General features: G+C 37.6%; 1 protein-coding gene across 1 annotated transcript in view; it reads left to right on the top strand.

Moving 5' to 3' along the window:
* Positions 1 to 24756, top strand: part of THSD4 (thrombospondin type 1 domain containing 4) — a 927982-nt gene that overhangs the window by 527060 nt on the left and 376166 nt on the right. The window lies entirely within an intron of this gene.

Genomic DNA, 24756 nt, shown 5'->3' with positions numbered 1-24756 from the left:
CTCTCTCCCTCTTTCTCCCTCCCTCCCTCCCTCCCTCTCACCCTCCCTCCCCTCACTTCTTTTCCACATTGGACACTGATATTATTTCCTTGTTGAAAGTATATTCTTGGCTTCTATATAATTCATACCTCCCTAATTCTCTTAATCTGTGGCCAACCATTCTATTTTTCTTTCTTTTTTTTTTCATTTTTTAAATGCTTTATTAAGTTCTGATTTACATCATTAATTTCCACCAGATTTTGAGTTACAAATTTTCTCCCTGTTTTTTTCCCTACCCACCACCCCAGAATAGCAGTCCCACAGGATATTCCCTCCTCCAATCTTCTCTCTCCCATATCTTCTCCCATATCCCCTTAGACTTTTCCAATAGGGCATGGTGGGTCTCTATGCCCCAGTGCCTGTATATCTTCTTTCCCAATTACATGTAAGATAGTATTAATAATAGTATATATGTATATGTAATTTTAAACATTTGATTTTAAAACTTTGAATTCCAGATTTATTCCCTTCCTCCCTTGTCACCCACCCTTACTGGGAAGATAAACAGATCAGTATAGATTGTACATGTGTAGCTAATGCAAAACATTAACATAGTAGATATATTGTAAAAGACTGACTATATTTCCCTCCCTCCTATCCCACCACCCACTTGTTCTGTTCTCTACTTTCATCCCATCCCTTTTCAAAAGTGAGTGCTTCCAACTTCCCTCCCCCTCAGCCTGCCCTCCCTTCCATCATCCTCCATCTCATCCCCTTTCCCCTACTCTCCTGTAGGGTGAGATACCCTATTTAGTGTGTATTTCATTCCCTCCCTGAGCCAAACTCAGTGACAATAAGGTTGACCCATTCTCTTTTGCCTGCTTATTCTTCCCCTCCATTGTAACCCTTTACCCTTGCCTCTTCTTTATGAGAGTTTGCCCCATTCTGTCTCTCTCCATCTCCTCTTATTATATTCCTCTCCAACATCTTAATTTCCCCTTTTAAATATCATCCCTTCCTATTAAATTGGTCCTGTGCCCTCTATCTATGTATACCTGTAAGCATATATACACACATTCAAACATGTATTCATATGCCCATATATCCTCCAATATATATATTCCCTTCAACTATTTTCATACTGAGGAAAGTTTCATCAGTTACAATTATCATTTTTCCATGTAGGAATGAATATTAATAGTTCAACTCTGATCAGTGGCTTATGATTTCTTTTCCCTGTTTACCCTCTCAAGCTTCTCTTGCTTCTTGTATCTGGATGTCAAATTTTCTATTCAACTCTGGTTTTTTCATTAAGAATGCTTGAAAGTCCTGTATTCCACTGAATTACCATATTTTCCCCTGAAACATGATACTCAGTTTTGCTGGGTAGGTGATTCTTGGTTTTAATCCCAGCTCTTCTGCCCTCCAGAATATCCTATTCCAGGCCCTTCGATCCCTCAGTGTAGAAGCTATGATTAGATCCTGTGTTATCCTGATTGTGTTTCCACAATATTCAAATTGTTTCTTCCTGGCTGCTCATAATATTCTCTCCTTGATCTGGGAATTCTGGAGTCTGTCTACAATATTCCTAGGAGTTTTCTTTTTGGGATCTTTTTCAGGAGGTGATCGGTGGGTTCTTTCAATCTCTATTTTGCCCTCTGGTTCTAAAACACCAGGGTAGTTTTCCTTGAGAATTTCTTGGAGGATGATTTCTAGGTTCTTTCCCTGATCATGGCTTTCAGGTAATCCAATAATTTTTAAATTATCTCTCCTGGATCCTGATTTTCCAGGTCAGTGGTTTTTCCCATGAGATATTTCACATTGCCTTCTATTTTTTCATTTTTTTGGATCTGTTTAACATCATCTTGATGTCTCTTAAAGTCACGAGCTTCCCTTTGCTCCAATCTAAACCCAAGGGAACAATTCTCCTCATTGAGCTTTTGAGATTCTTTTTCCATCTGGCAAATTTGGCTTTTCAAGGCATCCTTCTCTTCATTGCCTTTTTGAGCCTCTTTTGCCAGTTGAGTCAGTCTTCTTTTTAGGGTATGATTTTCCTCAGTCAGGCTGTTGACTCTCATTTTGTAATTTTCTTGTGTCGTTCTCATTTCTCTTCCCAATTTTTCCTCCACTTCTCTTATCTGCTTCTTAAGGTCCTCTATGGCCTGTAACCAGTTCTTATTTTCCTTTGAAGCTTTTGGTGTAGGAGTTCTGACTTCACTGTCTTCCCTTCCTCCTGTTGCATGCTTTGCTCCTTTTTGTTCCCAAAATAGGAGTCTAATTTTGGAATCTTCTGTTTGTTTTGCTTCCTTTGTCTGGTCATGTTGCCCCTTGGTCACTTAACCCCTGGGCTTTTTGCCACAGTAGGCTCTGCCACCAGACAGGGGAGCTTTCATCACAAATGCTGGGGTTTTTTCAGCTGCCAGAGGTATTAGTTGGATGCCCTCTCTGAGGCCTGCACATGCTCTGGCAAGCTGGTCATGCACCGCAGGACCTCCAGCCTAGACTGCAATCCAGATCCAAGAAGGTTAAAGCAAGAGCGATTACCCTCAGACTGGTTGCTTGGTCCCCCTACACTTTGCAGGCCAGGAGCTGAAGCTGCAGTGTGGCACCAGCAGTGTATCTCAGTGGCTTCTTGCCCTGGGGGCAAAAGCTGACACACTCCCACCTACTGGGTCCCAAAGTCCAGACTGCACTGACCTCTCACTTTGTCCTTAGCATCTATGTGTTGATGAATCTGGAAACGGCCACAGCTGCTGGTGATCTGGAGTCCCTCTGGCCCGGAGGCTGGTCAGGCCCTCCCTGGGGGGATAAAACCTCTGGCTTATGTGGGCCTGGGCTTGGCTCCCAGAGTGCTGTGCCGGCCGCCAAGGCCGGGCTGTCCTCAGCTTAGTGGGAGGTCAGCTTCTCTGTGTCATTTTGTGGGTTCTGCAGCTCCAAAGTTTGTTTAGAGTTCCCTTTTACATGGATTGGGGGAGGTGGAAGCCGGAGCCCGGCAGAGGTCCTGCTTCTACTCTGACATCTTGATGCATTCTCTTTTTCTTAATGTTCTGTTTTTCAAACCTCTGTCATTACCCCTCTGCTCTTGTCTAGAGAAATCCACCTGGAGACTCATATACTTGTGTGTTTCTGACTTGTCTCAGTATGGACAGCTCCTACTTCTCCATCTCTACCTTTGACCTTTCTTTGACCTTTCTTCTAATTTCAGTCTTACATCTTATTGCTTTCTGGGTATTTTCACTTGCATATGTAACTGTTGTTTTAAACTTATTATGTTGAAAACTAAACTCACTATGGGCAGATCTTTAATGAAGATGAGAGACAGCAGATGGATAGCTTCAATGGTTAACAATAATAACAAGAATAATGATAACTAGCATTTATAGAGTACTTTGAAGTTTACAAAATGTTTTTATGTATATATGTATGTATGCATGTATGTGTGTGTATATATATGTATATATATATATATATAATTTCATTGAATCCTCATAAAATTGGTGGAGTAGTTGCCATTATTATCCCCATTTTACAGATGCGGAAACAGGCTGAGAGAGGTTAAATGGCTTCCCCATTTTCCTCTAATAAGTTAGCTAATACGTTCTAATAATTTTCCTCTAATAAGTTAGCTAATAGCTAAGTTCCTAAGCCAGCATTCAAACTCAGGTCTTTCTAACTCCAAGTCCAAGACTTTTCACAACCCCACCTTGCTGCCTCTGGATACGATGGGACTCTTGAAAAAAATATATTAACAAATGATTATTCATAAAGCATGTTAAAATTGCAGATTACTTCATATATACCATATCATTTGAGTTTCACAACAACCCTGTGAGACGGTTACTGTAGGTATTATTATCTCTTTTTGCCAAATGAGAAAAGCAAAGTTTATGACTTGCCCATAATCACATAGTAAATGACAAATAGGGGATTTGAACCCAGTTTGTCCTGATTCCAAATCCAACTCTCTATCTACTATGCCTTGCTACCTGTGAAGAACAAAAGACCTTTAGCAGATTTGATGGATTGACTTGTAGGAAATTTATACAAAAACATAAAAATAAAGTAAAGTTGAAATCATGGAAGAAACGTGAAGAACAAGGGGTAAGAATAATACTATCTGCATAAATTGAGGAAATAGCAACACAGATGAAGGCATTAGAATCATCATAGTACCAAGGCCAGACTTGATGATATCCAAAGTGAGGTGATAGTATGAACTGACTATGGAGGCATCACCATCAGCAGGGCAAAGTGGGGTTAATAAGGGAGTAAGCATCCTTGAACTTCCTTACTAAACCTAGTACTTTTCCTTTGTTATGAAAAGTCATTGTGTATTTAAGGACAATATGCTAAATGACCCTCATGTGATTGTGTAGACCTCACTTCTAGCACTTGCTAGATGTCTATCCTCTCAAAAAGCATTTTGACTTCTCCCTCCCTCACTTTCTCCATTTGTAAGGTGACCACAGAGAGTAGATCCCAAATGTTTGTTGTAGTTCTAATGTGATTTTTGAGGATGCTTTTTTTGTGTTTGCTTTTCTTTTAAAATTTTATTTATTTTTAATTTGTGAACTAAAATAAGCATTTCCATAATATACTAGAACAACAACAAAAAAAAGATGAGGGCACATGAAACTGCCAATCTATTATGTACAATTTGCTATTCTTTTAAGATATATAATAAAGTTATAATACACATTTCCCCTTTTTTTTCTTCCCTCTTCTGCCCCCAGAAATGACAATCATTAGACACAAATGTGTGTATGTGTGTGTGTGTAAGTAATATAGTTTTGTACATACTTCTCTTTATCAGTTCTTTCTCTGGATGCATCTTCCTACATATGTCCTTTGTAGTTAATTTGGGTATTTATAATAGTCAACATGACTTGGTCACTCAGAGTTGTTCTTTGCATTGTATATATTTATTTGCATTAGTGTAAGTACTGGGTATCTTACTATTGTCCAACCCCCAGACTTTCCTCTCGTATTTACTATGTCTTGCATATTTCTGTCCTCTGAAAGGAAAAGTCTCATGCAGAGTATATTCTTATTTAATTTCATTAAAGATCTGCCCAGGAATTAAGAAACATATAAAATGGAATTAGGTTGTTGACATTGATTGATTATTAGAAATAAAGTAGAATTAATCCTAGATATAGATTTCATGAAGAAATTTTTTTCATAAAATTCCAGAATATATGTAGAAAGTATGTCTTAATTAAACTTCCCATTACACAAGAGAACATTGAACAATAGTTTGATTTGATATATATATATGCATATACATATATATATATATATATATATATACTGAAAGAAATGAAGTTTAATAGTAACTTTAGAAATTTAGGTTTGTAGCTTTGTTAGAAAAAGGTAGATGGCACTAATTTGGGAAAAATAGAGGTTAGAGGTTTAAATAACCTTCCTGTAAGAAAAAGTCACAATGAAGGAAATTCAGAGAAGTACATTATTTAGATATAGGTAATAACTCTTATTAATTGAATGTCATGCTACCTAAAAATTAAATTTGCACACAACTCTCATAATTAAGAAGTGAAATAAAAGCCAAAATATGCTTTAAATCAGTCAATAAAAATTAAGCAGCTACTAATTGTTAGGCATTAGGGATACAAAGATATAGATGAAATAGCCTCTACTCCCTAAGATGAGAAATCATTATTTTTGTTCTATCTAGTGAAATATATGTTGGAATACATAGTGGACTACAGACCAAATGATTTTGTTGATTTTGTCCTACCATCAAAGAACAAGTTTCAAAACATTAAACTTAATGTGTTCTTCCCATGGTATTTTACAGTTTCTAATAGAGTTCTGTACCCAATTTTGTACACCATAAATTAAATTTTGTGTGCCACTGAAGGTAAAGGTGAAAGAAAACAAGCAATCAGTAATGACAAGGATAAAATAATAGTAAATTAAACTTACATAATGCTTTAAAGTTTGCAAAACTTTTGTTAATTACATGTTTTCTTCCTTGATGGAATGTGTAAACTCCTTGAGAACAGGGACTTTTATTTATTTGTTTGTTTTTAGCTCCAATGCCTAGATGCTTTTTCAGAATAATGTTGTAAAATGGATAAAATAACATACATAGGATAACAAAGAAAACCAATTATGTTGAAAGGAAGATGTACTTTTACCACATAAGTTCACAGCCCCTAAAGTGGTTTCTGAATACCAGGATAAAAACCTCTGAATTAGATGATTTCTGAGGAAGAGGTAAGCCAAGCAAAATATCTTATCAGAAATTATAATCTTGTCAGTATCATGTTTCCTCTTCTATATACCAAGAGGGATAAGGGAACAGTTTTTCTGTTGGATGATGGATAACATTCTGTCTTTAATTTAAACAATGGCCTTTCTTTCCTCCAGATACAGTTTATTCCCCTTCTTTCTTGAAAAAAAATTCACTAGCTTCTAAAATCAACCTAACAGATGAAAAGAAACTTTTCCTAATATTTCCATCCTGAGTACCCATCATGTTCTGTGTGAGAGATCTTTCTGGCATGCACATTTCTCCCACTTATAGTAAGAGAAATAGAATATACCTGATTCTAGGGGTTTCAGTTGTTTTTTCTGTGTGTGCATATGTACGTCTCCCTATCCACCTTCCTATTGGGCCTCCCCATCTTGCCCAAACTAGAAGTACGTAGTCCTGATCCCACCATCATCTTGCAAACTTTGACCTATTCAGTTTCCAACCTGGGCTGCATGTATATAATTGATAACAAATTGCTTGCCTTCTCAAGGAGGGGGAAGAGGAAGTAAAGAATTTGAAACTAAAAAAAAAAAGTTAAAAAAGTTTTTACATGTAATTGTGTAGCAGCAAGCACCCCAAGCGTCCTCAGGGTTTGCCGCTACCACAGGTTCTTGGATCTGCTTTGTTAAAGGAAAGCAACTCAAAGTGGGTTAACAAGCTTACTTTAATCAGTCAGACATATATAGTTTACCTTGTTCAGGGGGAAAAGGTCAGCACCCCGAACTTCAAAGCATACAGGCAGAATTATCAAGACAGAAACAGATCAAGTAGACAGATTTCCAAACTGTCCAACCATTACATCCATACCCAGTCAACATCTGGGTTTCCACATCTGGGTTTTTCAAAGCCGGGGGACTCTCAACAACGGCTTCCCAGAATTTAGATCAAATCACAGAACACTTCTCAAAGTGAGTCCCAAAACAAAGCTACACATCAGGGCTTATATAGCCTTCTCCTGGCTCAGAGAATGTAACAACCTTATTGACTCACTGGCCAATCAAGAAGTATCTACTGAAAAACAAGCCTCCCTTCCCAGGCTTCAGGTGCATTTTAGCCTAGGGGCAGGGAAGATCTTCCAAATTTGCATTCCCATTACAAATTGGAAAAAATAAAATTAAACATAACTTTTTAAAAGATTGTGAGTTATAGTTGGGTCTTATAATTACAAGCAAAACACACTGATTCTATGGTAGGGGCTGTCTGTTTACTAGTTGGCATCTTTTATGCCCCTTATCATATGGATTGGACCAGTGTTCAAATGTTTATTTATGGTCAGAGACTGAATTTGAAGTCAGGAAGAACTGAGTCCAAATCTTACCTCAGACAATTGCTATCTGTGTGACTCTGGGCCAGTTACCCTGTTTCCTCTTCTGTGAAATAAGGGCTTTGGACTTGATGGCTTTCAATGTCCCTTCTGGCTCTAAATCTGTAATCCTATCAGAAAGTATTCAAGATGCCCAAGTGATGTTCTCGCCTTATTAAAGCAGAGGCAGAGCTATGAGGCTCCTTGGAAACTCTTATGTATTGAGAATACATATATTCTCCAAAGGAATAATTTTGAAAGAGAAATGAAGATGCCAAAGATATATCTTGGTGGGGTCTTATTCTGGTGTGGGAAGGGAGAGACTTTGATGATTTGAAGTAGGAAGAAGGCAAAAAACCAGTAAAGAAGATGGCATAGTTACAGGAAGAGAGTAGTTAGGTGCAGAGGGAAGGGAAGAAATGCATATTGGGAAAATACATCATCATGGAAGTCAAGAAAAGAAAAAGTTTTGAGGAATGGAAAGATAACTGTCCAATGCTTCTTATGTCAAGGAAATGAGGAAAGATTGAATTTTCCAAGAAGGGAGTTATCAATCTCAAAGGAGACCCTTGAGATTATTTTATATCGCTTGCACAGCATTAAGGATTGAAAGAGTGGATAAGAAGGAAAATTAATGGTTGAGAACCCAAGCTTAGGTTTGGAAGTAAAAAAGGGGGCAGGGGAGAGAGAGTAAACAATACCTTAAAAGGGGTTGAAAAATCAATTTTTTTCTTTTGTTTTTATTTTTTGCACGAAATGATCATATTTGAAGGTAAGAGGAAATCAATCTCAGAAAAACTGATAATAAACATCTTCCCACTTCTGACTGTTTCTTATATGTCGCTTAACTTCCCTGGGTGTCAGTTTCTTCATCTTTAAAATGAAAGGGTTAGGCAATGGCCTCTGAGATTCCTTCTAATTCTAGATCTATTAACATAGGTTATTTTGTTAGAAAGAGAAGGCATAATTGAAGGAAGAAGGCAGAGTCTACAATACAGGTGAAGTAGACTGACTAGATCTTCAAAGTTGAGAGGACAGTTCTAAGAACAGTAACACATTGCAGTAAAGAAGGGATACAAGATAGTTTATTACAGATGGTCTCAGTGTTTGTAAAGTAGGAGACATGACTATTCTTTGAATGTTGTTGAAGACACAGATGGGCCAAAAATGCATCTTAAGTAGACCTCTCAGAGACAGAGTGTGAACTCAGATAGCTGACTTGCAAAATGGGACATTGTAAAAGATCAGAATGAAAAGGGAAATAACATCCAGAAGTAGCTTAAAAATCAAAGAAAAGCAGAATTTGTGATTTAAAATAGCATATTAGAAAAGTAAATTAATGGTAAAAGGGCAAAAGTAAAAATCAAAATATCCTTAAACTCCAAAGTAAATTTTTGCAAAGCAAAGGAAATTCAAGTAGATTGGGGGAAAAGTCAGGATGGAAAAATAAATTTGAAAGGGGTAAAGCAGAATTTAATGAAAATCCAAATAAGACAGATATTTGACCTAGAAAAAGGAAAAGACTACAGCTTATGCTTTTGGTAGAAATTAAATGATTAATAACAATCAGCTTGGGTTAATGAATAGTCCAAAGGAAGTCTATCCAAGATGTTAGAAACTCAGTCTCTCTGCCTTTAAAGCCAGGGGATTCAGTTCTTCATTTTAGAGCTCTGGCTTTAGAGTCAGAAGACTTGGCATTGAGTCCTATACTTGAAATTTACTCACTGTGATCTTGGACTAGTCTTTTAATCTCAGCCTCAGTTTCTTTAATTATAAAAATGAGTATAATAATATTCATACTAAGGGCATCATTATATTCAGGATAGACTGCCTCAAATAAAGAAAAATCTGGATTTAAGTTCTGCCTCTTAAATATTGTCTGTGTGAGTTATTTAATGTTTTAGAACCCCAGGCAACTCTAAAACTATCAGTTCCATAGCAGGTGTCAGTCTGAATCTGCATTGGTAAAATGAGTTTCCAGGATTGTGGTGAAGAAATCACTTTATAAAATGTAAAGTGCATATAAATGCAAATAATTAATAATAATGTCATAAATAATTGTTAGTCTTTGGTATTGAGAAAAATAAAAAAAAGTAAATGGAATTTAACAAACTCTTCAACCCTCAATTATAAAACATGTAAAATATTTTCTAAGGAAAATTTAGTGTTAGTTATTGTCTTTAGTATATGACCAAAATATTATGTATATTATGTTTCTCAGTTCCATATAGTTACTCTGCTTTGTGTTTACTTCTAAATTTCTCTCTGTCAGACTTTCAGCTGAGTGAGAACAAGTCTTTAAAATATTGTCTTCTCTGTTCAAACCTACTCCATTAGAGTTCTCCTCCATGCCTTATTGTGGAATAGAGGTGACCCTGGGTTCTCAGAAGCTATTCCAGTAAAGCAAACTTTCTCAGAACCTGTCAAGAGAGGAGATCCTGGTGACAAAGTGTCATTCAAGAACCAATATAATTCATAGCTGCAGGAAATGGACATTATTTTTTGTTTTGTGGATTTTTTTTGTAACAATAGTAATTTGTCAAATACTCCAATAAGGACTAGGGGTATCAGTGGAGGGAATATCCACACCAAAGAAATTACAGGTCTTTTGAAAGGTTGGAGAAGTATCAATACAAGAAAATTATGCTATGTTCTAATGAAAACTCTTTCCCCTCTGCCTCCTACCAAAAAAATCAGTAGAACATATGCTTTAAGCTCTGAGAGTTATGAAGCCTTGAGGCTCATTCATTCAACAATCATTGATAGCCAGCTAGTATGTGTCAAACACTAGATTAGAAAAGACTTAGAAGGGTATGTGATTGCTGTCTTCAAATACTGGAAGGACTGTCATGTATAAGAGAGATATTAGATTTATTTTGTGTCACTCTGGGAGCCAGAACAAGTGCCATCACATGCAGAAACAATGTCTAGCCCATAGTAATTGTTTTAATAAACACTTGTTGATAAGGAAAAACTTCCTAATACTTAGAAGTATCTAAAACATGAAAGGGCTGCTTTGTCTGGTAGTGATTTCACCATTAGAGGAGATGGTCAAGACAAAACTGGATGGCCACACAGAGGAGATTTCTGCATAAGGTAGGAAATAGGATTAGATGACCCCTAAGGTCTCTTTTAATCTGTATTTTTAATGTTTATTTGATTCATTTATCCAGTGAAATCAAAGCCATCTAGATCAGTAATTCAGATAGTTCAGGCTGATACAAATCCTGCCAGCATGTATTCTAAAGTCTTCCCACAGTCTGACTTTTGGAGTCTGAAGACTTTGCTCAGTCCATTGGTTATACCACGTCTCATTTCCCTAGCCAACTATTAACAATGAAGGACGTGCCATTGGAAACTAAACCCTGGGGGTATTCATCTTTTTTCCCTCCCACTAATGCATGGATGGGTGGAGAAACCTTATTCCAGCTGCCAACTCTTATTCAAAACATAAAGTAAACTTTTTTCTTTTCTTTTCTTTTTTTTAAGTTCAGTGATGTTTGGTTAGCTCTCACATGCTCTCCTGTGTCCCCAGTATTCCTCATCCTCCTACTCCACCCATTATTATTTTTGTTTTACATGCCTTTAGAGTTTTCTAACTCTTCCCTAACAATTAAGTCTGCCCCCTACTTCAGTTTGGAGGCTGAAGAAGTTAATTCAATTTATATTATGAATTTATTTTCATTATCACTAGGTAAGGCATTGTGATACTGTGGGAAGGAACCTAGGATTTACTTCTACTTCCAAAGGGACCTTTGGAAAATTATTTTACTTCTGTGGGTCCCAGTTTCTTTATTCATCAAATGGAAATGTCAAACTAGATGAGGTCTAGGGTCTTTTCTAGCTTAGCTCTAGCTTCCTATTTCCTTGAGTAATAACCCTTAAGGAAAAAATCGGTAACTACTTTTACTTTCCACACTTTTAATACAGGAAGTCCCAAAAGAATAGTGCAATTTTAAGTTATTACAGCTTAAAATTTGGGGGAAACGTTCTTAAGAGAGATAGGTGGTATGCTGAATGGAGTACTGGGTCTAGAGTAGGAAAGGCCCAAATTCAGATATGTCCTCAGACATTTTTAGCTGAGTGGCCCTGGGCAAATCACTTAACCTCTCTGCCTCAGTCTCCTTAACTGCAAATAAAATGGGGAAAATAATAGCACTTTCATTCCAAGTTGTTGTCAGGATCAACCAAGATAATATTTGTAAAGCTAATCGCACCATACCTGGTACATGGTAGGTATTTAATAAATGCTTGCTTCCTTCCTTCTCTTCATTGATGAACTTATCTAACTCCATAAAGGAGGATTTGAAAGTCTAGGGACGAGGGGTGGCTAGGTGGCTCAGGGGAGTAAGATAGGCTCAATAGGAGTAAGAGCACTGGCCCCAGAGTTGGGAGGACCTGAGTTCGGTTCTGGCCTCAGACACTTAACACCCACCCAAAAAATAACTAGCTGTGTAACCTTGGGCAAGTTACTTAACCCCAGTTGCCCTCCAAAAGGCAAAAAAAAAAGTTCAGGGACCATGGAAAGGAACTCCAGTCACATGGTACAAAGTCAGTGGAAAGTTAAAAGTTGATAGCCTAGTAGGCTATCCAAATTTGACAGAACAAATCACCTTAATAAAAGGATTTGTTCTGTAAAATTAGGACTCAGTCTAAAGGCCACACTCAAGGACCTAGAAAGCCACATGTGGCCTTGAGGCCTCAGGTTCCCCACCCCTGGTAGTCACCACCTACCATGTGAAATTTAACTATCAACTCTCTTCTGTTTTTGCTGAGATGCCATCCAATGGGTTTATTTAGAATAATTAATTGTATTTATACCTAGTTCTCCTTTAGAGATGACTTGAACATTTGTGGAATGGCCATACTGGGAAACTAAAGATAGGGAGGGATAATCGGGAGGGGTAGAGAGAAGAAATGGCTGCCTGGGTCAAAACAGCCTCATGCCTATCATGTTGATGTTTGTTGTATAGATGTAAGCTTTTGGGACATTTAAACATTGCCTATTTTTAGTGCTCAAGATCCAAGAATAGATAAGTAGATAAGATAAACTCTTGAACTATTGGGTTGCTGGAATCTGAAATCTGCATGTCATGGGATTGTATAATCAAACGTTCTACTATTTGGTTTATGCATGCAACTATACCAAGAGATTCACTCACAACTTTTTATAGCACTCTCTAGAATTGATGTGGACAGTATGTTGTTTGTTGACTGACTGTGTCCTGCTTCTGTTTTACTGGGAAAAGAGAAGATTATTAGAAAATATCATACTCAGATTGTCTCTCTCATAGCCTAGAAAACTGAAGAAAATGTCAAAGGACTCTGATTTGAAGTTAGAGCTGAGAAGCAGGTAGAATGTTGTGTGACATATATCTAATAATTCTCAATGTTTATCATATTTTGGGGAATCAAATAAAATTACTTGTGTATATGAACTTAAAACTGAGGTGAGTTGAGTAATATGCAGGATCCATGAGGAAATGGGGATTTTTTCAGTAAAAAGGGGAAACCCTTTCACTACATGACATGCTCACTATCATTTTTGGTCACATTTATGGCTAAAAATACCTTTATACTGTTTTTCCTGCCCATTCCTCCATTTATAATAAGTTGTACATGACCTTTTCTACATTTGTATATGGCCCTCTGTGTGATCTTTTATTATGATATTACTAAATCATACAGACATAATATCAGAATTTAATATCAGGTTTAAGCTACTGGATAGTTTTTACACAGATGCAAGGAAGACAAGGCAGGATCAGGCTAGAGAGAAGGTTACTTGTTGTGTAGCCATAAGTGAGTGGGAAAGGAGAAGAAACAGAATATTGGTTCCTTCTTGCTACCTGAATGCTAAGTAAACTTAGTTTTGTCTATCTTCTTAAAGGGAAATGTGCTATCAAAATCCTTTCAGATTTGTTTGTCTTTACAATATGGTTATTATTGAATAAATTGTATTAATTGTTTCCATAGTTCTGCTCACTTCTCTTTTCATCAGTTGATACAAATCTTCTCAGGTTTCTCTGAAACCATCCCCACCCTCAGAAAAAAGATATTACCCACTTTAGTTCAATACTAGTTACCTTTCTTAGCATCAATAATGGCTAATTTTAAGTTCTTTTGATATTCCTGGTGAAATAGGACTTAGTATTTATTTAATCAGCATATTCATCGAATGAAAATTGATCTGTCTACCTTATGTTGTACTTGAGTTTATCAGAAAGTGAATGAATGGAGCATTTATTAAGTATCACTATGTACAAAACACTGTAGATACAAAAAGAAAATAAGTCAGCCTTTGCTCTCAAGGAATTCACATTCTAATAGGGGAGACAATATACTGTCTATGGAAGGTTTAAGCTGTAAGTGAGAAGGCCAGTCCTATCATCCTTTGGATCAATTTCTGAGGTGGAATCAGGATGAGTGGTTGTTAGAAGCTGACATTACTGAAATGGGAAATTGAAATGTCTGAATCATGTTTTATTCTTTTCATCAACAAACATTTATGGAGCACTTATTATGTACCAGATATTAAACAGGGTGCAAGGACGATGGGAATCTAAGTTACCTGTCCTTATAATAACTAAAATCCTATGGGGAAGACAAGACATAGATATAGAAAAAAAAATCACATTGCCAAGTAACCTGTAGTTATGCATGGTACTCTGATTGTTTTCTCTTGCCTTGCTTATTTTTGTGTAGCAGGAAAGTCTGAGCAAAATGATTTACCCATAATAGTTGCAGTGGAGTTCAAAGAAGGGAGTAATTACTAAATGGGGAGTGATTATTTAGGGCTTTGACTTTTAGGGGGAGAAGTATTGATTTGGGCCTTGGAGAAAGGGTAGAATTTGAATAATTAGAAGAAAAAAGAGAGAAGTCCCAATAGTGGAATGTTATAAACAATGATAAGGATGGCAGAATTTTATACACACACACACATATACACATACACACATATTATGATGCAGGGAACTACCTGTGGTCTGGCTTTTTTGGAAAAGAATGTTTATGTAGAGGCACTGGAGAGTGACAGGATTGTGCATGGCCTTGAATGCCAGAATGAGGTGTTTTTTTTGCCTTTTTTGGAGGGCAGTTGGGGTTAAGTGACTTGCCCAAGGTCACACGGCTAGTTTTTTTGTGTGGGTGTTAAGTGTCTGAGGCTGGAACCGAACTCAGGTCCTCCCCTCTCCAGGGCCAGCGCTTTACTCACTGTGCCACCTAGCCGCCCCTCGGATGAGTTTTTTCTTGATACCATAGACAGTAGAAGAGGTATTAAAGTTTCACACACACACACACACACACACAGGAGAGCCACCTATACTGGACAGTAAGTGAGATGGCTTGAAAGGGGAGGGCAGGGGAGAGACTAGAAGGAAGAAAACTAGTTAAGAGACTTTTGCAATAGTCTAGACATAAGGCAATGTATTAGTAATGAAAAGGGAGGAGTAGCTATGAGAAAGTAAAGAAGTTTGGAGGGAAAACTCTTCTTGGAAGAAATGATAAATGTGGTTTTAAGTACCTTATGTTTTAAATTGGGGTGGAATAACCAGGTGGAGACAACTAACAGGTGGTTGGAGGTATAGAAGGGGAAGGGGAAGAGAAAGGGTAGGAAAAGATGTAGATATTTGGGAGCCATTCATGTGGACATGATCATTGAAGTTGTCAGTGTGATGGAACTCTCTGGGAGAGAAAGTACTAGTTGAGAAGACAGTATGACTGAATGCCATATGCTGAGATATACCCACATTTGGGGAGGGGAGATGAGTAAGGAAAAAGTAGGTCCCATGAGAAAAGGAGAAGCCATTGTCTTGGGAAGAGGAGGCAATGTGGTGTGATGGAGAGGGTACTGGATTTATAGTCAGGAAGACCTTGATTCACATCCCACCTTAGATACGTATTAGCTGGATACTACTAAGAAAATGACCTCACCTCTCTGTGCCTTCGTTCCCCTATCTGTAAAATAAGGGTCTGGATTCAGTAGCCTCTAAGGTGCCCTCCAGCTCTAAATCTATGAGCCTTTGAGAGTCAAAGCATTTATCTGCTATCATAGAAAACAAGGTGAGAAAAAGTGCAACAAAAGACAAAATATTACAGTGCTAAATGCTACATGGAGTTCAAGGTGAATGAAGATTGATCACTGAATTTTTGATTAGGACAATAATTTCAGTATAGTGGGTGATGGTGATAGATTATAGTGGGTAAAAGTGAATACGGGGAAGCAGAAAAATTCTTTTTTAAAACCTTGTTATGGGCAGAAAAGAGAGGATTGTTACTAAAGAGGTAATAGCATCAAGGGAAAATAGGTGTTTGGTGTTTGCCCTTCTTTTAGGAACAAACAGTCTGAGTATATTTGTACCCAGGTGGAAAGAAACTTGTAAAGGTGAAGATATTAGAGATATGAGAGGAGAGATTAGTAGTAGAACAAGGTTCCTGAGATAATTGAGATGGGTTTATCTTAGAAAAAAATCTTCCTCTGAGAAAGAAGAAGAGAAATGGAGGATGAATGAATGGATGAAACAGTATTTTGAGGGAGAGAGGGAATTCAACACCTCACAATATTAACCCCAATACTTAGAAATTAAGAAGTGATTAATTGAATTTGGGGAGGCTAGGTGGCACAGTGAATAGAGCACTAGCCCTGGAGTCAGGAGGACTTGAGTTCAAATCTGGCCTCGGACAGTTGACACACTTACTAGCCATGTGACCTTGGGCAAGTCACTTAACCCCAATTGCCCTCCAAAAAGGGGAAAAAAAGTGATTAATGGAATTAGATAAGTCTCATATATACTAGAGTTTTCCACAGCCTGTTTTATATTCTGCCTTCTTCCTTCCATTTCACCCATCCATAACTGGTGTAGTAGGAAAAAATAATATCTTAATATATTGGACATTAAGAGAATTGGAGTCTAACCCCAGCTCCGCCTTTCTCTCTCTGCATTTCAGTTTCCTCATCTGTGAAATAAATATATTGGACTAGAAACTAAATCATCTCTAAGGTTGCTTCTGAGCACTGAATTTGGAGTCAGAGGACCTGGGTTTAAAACACTTTCGCTCCTTGCTACTTTTAATTTGGGGCAAGTTTGCTGGTCCTCAGTTTCTTCAGTTATAAACTGAAGGTGCTGAACTAAGGGTTAAAGATCCTCCCAGGCCTAAACCTATGACCCCATGAGTTTTGGCATAATGCCCTGGAATGAATTTTTAATTTAAACTCAGAAGACCTGGGTTCAAATCCTGCCTTTATCACTTACTATGTTATCTTTTTTATTTAAATTATTTATTTACTATATTATTTTTCCCCTAATTACATTTAGTGGGTGATTTTGAGCAAATATTTTGGCTTAATCTCCCTGGACTTCAGTTTCCTAATCTGTAATGAAGGGGTTGGGAGCGCAGATAAGGTGATTCAGTGAATAGAGTACCAGCCCTGTAGTAAGGAGGACCTGAGTTCAAATCTATCCTCAGAAACTTAACACAAAAACTAGCCATGTGACTTTGGGCAAGTCACTTAATCCCAATCGCCCTCCAAAAAAAAAAAAAGCAATAAAAAAAATGAAGAGGTTAGACTAAATCACTTCTAACGTCCCTTCACACGCTGAATCTATAATTTTTTTGTTGATCTGTGTTCCTAAAAAAAAAAAAAAGTTTTATGAGTGCAGCATTCTTTCTGCCACTTAGAACTAAATTGGATTCATATAAATTCAATTTGAATTATATACTAGTATCCACAAAATCTAAAATATATTCAAGGAAAGTCCTCCAACAAGTTTATCAGTCCCCTGTGGAGTCTCTATGGAAGAACATAAAAAAGAATCCTAAAAGTTGTGAATGCACAGATGAATTTCTATCTGCAGTGATGGAAGGAATACCCACATCAATCAGTCATTGACTGATTGAAGAATGATTTTCTTTTTTTTTTTTCTTTTTGGAGGGCAATTGGGGTTAAGTAACTTGCCCAAGGTAACATGGCTAGTTTTTGTGTTAAATGTCGGAGGCTGGATTTGAACTCAGGTCGCCCTGACTCCAGGGCTAGTGCTCTATTCACTGAACCACCTAGCCTCCCCTTAAAGAATGATTTTCTAGGAGGTTCCCTGTGTCTAGAAAGGAGCCAAGTAATAGTCGTATTGTGAAACAGATGATTAAAAATTGAATAGATTTTATTTTACTTGGATAGATCCCTAATGGTGAAGGAGTAGGATCATGGCATTATTGCTGGAAGGGAACTAAGTGACCATCAGTCCAAACTCTTCATTTTATGTATGAGGAAACTGAGGACAGTCCAGCCAGGGGAAGCAAGTTGCCTGAAGTCACACAGTGGCATTGGTAGGTTTTGAATCCAGCTCCTCTGTTGCCAATGCCAGTGTTCACTCTGGTTAGGGTTACTGCTCTGGATAGGAATTATTGCTATCGGTTCCTGGCTTAAAAGACTATGGAAGGAATGATATTTTTTGTGTGTCAAAAGGAAGGTGGTATAGAAGGAAATATGAATGGCCCAAACCCAAACTGTGCCTGAAGAATGAAAAGGCACAAATCTTTTCCAAGAAAAAGAATTAAAAGATTCCCCTTGATCAGATTTGTTACCAGAGAAGAGACATTGTTTGAGGAAAAAGTGTATTTTTTTTCATCCTTGAAGATTTTTGGCTTCAGCTTTCTTTAACAAACATTGATTCTTTGATGCTTCTTGCCATAAATAATTTAAATGACATTGATTATGTGATTGCTTAATCCCCATGATTCTAGGTAATTGTAGCAATAATGATTGTATTTCTTTTAATATTCTGTATAAGCATAATGAGGTCTTACCATGCAATCCATGTGACAGAACACCTGGGCTCTCTTCTCTGGCACCATGATCTAAGACAAGTGATTTCACCTTTCTGGGCTTAGTTTTCCCATTGATAGAAAAACAACAGTATTTAATACACATCCCCAACTGAGAAGGAGTTGCGAGACTTACTCAGTCTTGGTAAAGCATTTTGTCTTGGGATCCTGTAGGGAACAAGTACACGTTATGATTTAATAGGCGGTCCAAAAATCTTCCATTTGAACCATCCTTCCACTCTTGTGTAATTCATTCTCTCTTTGGCTCATCCTTCTCTATCATGCTTTTGCTAATTTCTGGACTCCATAGTGGGTTTAATGTACCATTTCTTTTGTGTACACATGCCCAGAGGCTAAGAGATCATGGGTGTGTTTGTACAAGCTCAGTAAGTGATGAGGTCTAGGGCTGAGCCCTTCCTCATTAATTTTGGTGGCCAAGGCACATATGCACTATTATTAGTGGCGATTGTTAATTTCTGTCATTCTGAAGGTTTATTGCCAATCTATGAACCCCTTGTTTAGTTCACATGGTTTAATTTCTAACTCTTGGAAAATTTTCTTTTTTTGTGGCTATTGCTCTATTAGTTCCCCCAATGGACTCCCATTGATATTTATATTTTCTGTGTTAGAGGGTCAAACTCTTTTAGTCAAACAGTGTTTTCCTGTGGCTCCTACATTTACAGTAACCATTAAAACTGACAGTCTAACATATATAATGGAAGGGGTCCAAATGTCTCCTGCTTACTTCTAAGATGATTATGCCTCAACAAGAGGAAAGAACCATTGAAATGTGGGCTTAAGGTTACACAGCAACAAAGACTGCAGATTTTAAAGTTTAAGCCAATATTTAACTATAAAAGGAAGACTACTGGTAAATATTGATTTATCTTCCCTCCTTTTCCCTTCAAGGCTTAGTAGTGCAGCTGAGAATCTTGGCTGGATAAGTGGGATGGAATATTGCTTTTGTTCAGCCTGGACATGTGCATCATTTGAAGAAATAGGCTCAACTTTTGTCTACCATAAGCCTGGAATAGAATTTTCAAGTTCTATTACTAATTGTACTTGGGGCTTTATGTTTATAGTATTATTTTTATTTTAACCTTGAATTCCAAGGCCAGTAATTTGAAAGTAAAGTTCATTCTACTGTCACTTAGCTTCATAATCTTCATGGCTGAATAGTAGATAAGTCTGGAGGAAAGGAGGTCACAGGGGATGGTTTCTAAATTCCTCAAAATTCTTTGTAGGTTCATGTCCTAAGAAGACTGCATGAGAAGTGGGGTAGAGGTGGGAGGTGACTTCTTTTAGTCCTAGCATGCCTCTCCTATGTAGATTGTCAACACTTGTTGTTTAGTTGTGTCTAACTCTGTGACCCTGTGGAGCATAGCATACCAGTATAGTCTGTGAGGCTTTTCTGGAAAAGATACTGGTGTTTTGCCATTTCCTTCTCCAGTGGATTAAGGCAAGTAGAGATTCACACAGCTAGTAAGTGTCTAGTAAGTGTTCTTCTTGACTTCAGACCCAGAACTCATATCCACTGAGCCACCTAGCTGCCCATAATATAGACTGTTAACATAACCATGCTTAATTTTAGCCTGTTTAGGAGTCAGAGGAACACATAAAGCTGTAATAGAAAATGCAGCATTGAATTATTATTTTTTTTAACCTAGAATCTACTTTTTTCTCTTGCTATTCTTGGTTACTTGTTTTCGCTTATCTTTATACAGGATCATAGATTAAAGGCTAGGAAGGAATTTAGAGTACATTTAGTCCAACCTCTTAATTTTGTAGATGAGGAAACTGAGGTCCAGAGAGATTGTATGACTTTCCCAAGATCATACTTAGTGTCCAAGCTGGATTCAGATCTAGTATTTTTTTAAAGCAACAAGTATTTAAAAATAATCTATCCCCTCACTAACAATTCAGGTCACTGAGGGGTGGCTAGGTGGCAAACAGTGAATAGAGCATGGGCCCTGGAATCAGGAGGACCTGAGTTCAAATCCAGCCTTAGATACTTAACACAAAAAAGTAGCTGTGTGACCTTGAGCAAGTCACTTAACCCCAATTGCCCTACCTCCCCCCCTCCAAGAAGCAAAAACAAACAAAACAATTCAGGTCATTATGATTCAAGCCTTGGAGGACTAGAAGGGAGAGCATCAAACTCTACCTAGTGCCTTTCTTTATAGAGGGCAGAAACTGAACTCTCAGGTCACTCCACTTTGTATCTTCTCTCCTCAGTTTCAACTCCAGGGAACAAGATGCCCCTGTACCAGGTTCCCATTGGTGCCTCCTCCTCCATTTCTTTGCTGCTTCCTTTTTCTGTTGTCTCCCATTTAGATTGGGAGTTTTTGGAGGGCAAGGGCTTTCTTTTTTATTAACTGTATCCCCAGGACTGCTTAGCACAGTGCCTAGAACATAGTAGGTGCTTAATAAATACTTATTGGATTGGAGAGAATCAGAGGTGAGCTTTGAACCCAGCTCCTCTAACTTCTTTTCCATTCTGCTTCCAAGTGGCATAGCATTTTACATTTTTCAGAAAGGTTTTCACATGTGTTTTCTTGTTCAGTCCTAGCAACAACTCTGTGAGATGGATAATATAAATACTGTCATTACCATTTTTTACATTACATTTACAACCAGGAGTTGGGTTAAAGATTTGCCAAGCTCTTGTAGAAGGGAGTACGGGTTCTTGTAGCTGGAGCTGAGGCTAAAACTCATGTCTCTGGATTACTAGTCCAATTGTCTTTTTGTTACACCCCAAACAGCCTCACCCCACCATTCCCATCTCCGACAAAAAAAAAATGACATATAACTCATGGAAATTACCTGCTTTGATTCTTTTAAGAAACCACAAAACTTTTAAAAGCCCAATTAATGCAACATGTCTTGTCAAGGGAAGAATAGAATTGTTTTTCTGTGAGCCCTGATACCATTTTATTTTAAGACTTTCAGATTAGACTTATTTGGAAAAGGAAAAGATAAAATTGTAATATTGCTGAAATTGAATGGCATTCTTTAGAAGTCCAAAGTGAGAGAACCTGAAGGAATTTATTTACCAATGATTTTTAAAATTTTGATTAGGGCTGGGCTTCTTAGACTTTTTCCACTTGCGACCCCTTTAGTGCAATGTGACCCTATGTGGGTCATGACGCACGGTTTAAGAAGTGCTGGAGGTTACCAGCCTTTAGGGGTGATCTTCCCCCCACCTTTTTTCCCTCTTTTATGTGTTGTCTTGCCCCCATTAGAATGTAAGCTCCTTGGGGGCAGGACTACCTTGATTTTTGTCTATCATAGTATTCTCTGAATAATAATACCAGCAGTCTTTAGCTCATTTGCCAAATAACTATGATCTTATACTATAATTTGGTCATTCCCAGAAGCCACTTGATAAGGCATTGTTTTCCAAGTCTCCATTTCAGCTATATTTCTATCAATCTGAATTGCTTTGATTAATTTGCTCTTGTATTCTGCTTTATGGGCCAGTAGGGTATCATACTTTCTAGTGTTTCATGAAGCTTGGCCTGCTTTATAAATCATTATATGCCAATGGCATAAACCAATAGAATCAGCTTTGTTTCTTACTTCACTGTGACATGGAACCTTCGTTCTTTCTTAGAAAGAATTCAGAGCTTTTTTCAAATGCTCTGTTCTGTTATATGAACTGAGGAAAAGACTCATCCTGCTTTTAAGTACTATGTGAATCTGGGCAAATCATAGTTTTCTAGCATTTCTAGTTTTTTAGTATGCTAGTTTTCAGTTTCCTCCCACATTAGATGTGAGGGTAAAATTAGATGATCTCTAAATCCTGTAATTCTATGATATGAAGATTATTACCCTTTACAGGAAGGTGAGATTTTAACATAACAAAACCTAAAAAAAGATGAAAATGGTGACTTAATCTGCTGAAAGTCTTAAGTGGGAAAGGCCTATGATAGCATCCTTGCCTGGAAATCAAAACATCAACTTCATATTCCCAAATCTCTGGGTAATTTGTTCCCAGTAGGTGCCTTTGCTGGGGACATAGGCATCAGTGGGTGGTAGATTCAGCATGAGGAACCAAATCTGGGAGAGTGGTAGGGCAAGGCTGGCAACATAGGATACAAGAAAGGCATAGGAGAATTGATTGGACATAGGGCAGGTCTTGGAAGTTGGTTAGGGCAGAGTCAGGAACCTGGAGCTGTGTGAGCAGAAAGCAAGGACGTGTCCAAGTACCTGGGGCCAAAGCAACTTTGGCTTCTCTATCTGGTTCTGAATCTCATCCAAGACTTGAACTGAGAGTAAAAGACAAGTAAGACAATTTGTCAGAAACCGGGAAAGCAGATTAAAATCATAATGCTGTAAACATTAGAGAGCATAGTAACATTGGAGATCTAAAGTCCAGGCAGATAGCCAGGAACCAAGATATCTATAGGAACTAAGCAGTTGTATGGGACAGATGCAGGATTCCAGCAATAAGAAAGGATCTTGAGAATTGAGGCATCCTTTTCTATCTCAGGCTCAGAGTTCTCTACCTTGTGCCCACAGAAACTGATTCTTTGTGTCTCCCTACAATGGTCTAATGGGCAGATGCAAGCAGCTGCTTTTGGCAAGTTAGGTGGTACACTAAATAGAATGCTGACCTTGGAAGGTCTGAAGGTGAAGTACTGAATTAAAATACTGCTTCCTACCCTTTTTAGATGAATGATCCTAGACTGGTTAAATAACCTCTTTCAGCCTTCACTCTGTTAAATGAGGGGGTTGGACTTGGTGGCCTCAAAGGTCCTTTCAGTTCTAAATCTGTGGTCCTACAGTTCTATTAATAAATATGTCCCCAGGTTGGAAAACAATTCTTTGGTTAATAGGAACCATAGGTTGCAGGAAAATAACAACAACTTTTTTCCTGCCTAATGTTTATAAGTATATAGGAACATAGCACAGTACTTGAAACCCTGTAAGTTCTTAATAAATACCTTGCCAAAGGAAGAATAGAATTGTTTTTGTGAGCCCAGATACCATTTTAAGACATTCCAATCAGACTTACTAGGAATAGGAAAAGAAAAGATTATAATATTGCTGAATTTAAATGTCATTCTTTAAAAGTCCAAAGTGAGAGAACTTGAAAGAACTTACCTCCCAATGATTTTTTAAAATTATTGATTAGAGGTTCTAAATTCATCCATTGGGGCATCATGGGTCACATTTTAATTTCTAGTTACTACCCATTTTGAAATCTGCTAGATGGAAAGACACTTCATTTTTTTAAAAAAAATTGAAATCTGCTAGATGGAAACAATTTATTTTAAAAAAATGATGCAATATCCATATTTTCTAATAGGTTTTCCCCAGTGAAACAATGCCTATTTCAGAGACAATTTCATGGAGCCCTTTGGTACGGTGGGGAAAAGAGTGAAAGGGTTAGATCTGACATTAACAAGCTGTGTTGCCTTGGCAACTTCTCTCTGGCCTCAGTTTCCTTTCCTTTCGTTTTTTTTTTTATAAATGGGGAATGAGCACTAAACTAGATTAACGTTACAATTCCTTCAAGCTTTGAAATCCTATGAACCTACAAACCTGCAGCTGTTTAAAGCTTTCCTATTGAAGGCCCAGCTTATAAATCGAAAGTGTCAGCCTTTGAAAGGCAACTTGTGTGGGAAAGGGCAAAAGAAAAATTCACAACCAAGTTAGCAGCTGGATGAAAATTTTGTATTTTTTTAGAAAGTAATAAATTTGGATCTGGCTTCCTGGTTTACCCAGGCTCCCTCATGCTTTGTGGAAGTGGCTTTCTCAGGAAAGATTCCAGTAGCCAGAAAGTGGGTGTTAATTTGTGCTTTGGATGTTTTTCAGGATATGTTCTGGCAAAACCTTGGCATCCTTTTCTGAGACTCAGCAGATAAAGTGCCCTGGGAGTTATTCTCTTTGCAAGACAACACACATTCTGCTTTATTGACTAAATTAAATCCTTATTCAGGAAAGCAGAATTTGCCATAATAAAGTACATGTATCTTAGGCACAGCCAAGTAGAAGGGAGATTCCTTCTCAGAGTAAAAAGATGGCATCCTGAAGCTTGAAAAGATTTAATAATCCTTATTTATTAGGTAGCCTAAAGCACCTAAATGCAAGTTACATCCTATAAAAGAAAGCAAGAGTGGAAGGGATTAGGGAAGGACTATCATTAGACCTGTTCAATATATGATTGGTGAATTGAATCCACCAGATTCAATTCAATAGGCATTTATTAAGTGTCCACTGTGTTCTAGACACTCTGCTAGGTGTTGGTGCTAAGAACAAAAATGAAAACAATCCCTGTCCCTAATAAGGGAAACAAGAGTACATGGACAAATAAATACTACACACACACACACACACACACACACACACACACACACACACACACACA

This window comes from Petaurus breviceps, unplaced genomic scaffold (assembly GCF_028583685.1).
Source record: "Petaurus breviceps papuanus isolate PSGF00001 unplaced genomic scaffold, PetGlider_PUasm1.0 37, whole genome shotgun sequence".
NCBI classification, from domain to species: domain Eukaryota; kingdom Metazoa; phylum Chordata; class Mammalia; order Diprotodontia; family Petauridae; genus Petaurus; species Petaurus breviceps.
The sequence above is the reverse complement of the archived record's forward strand: the minus strand, read 5'-3'. Positions and strand labels throughout refer to the sequence as shown.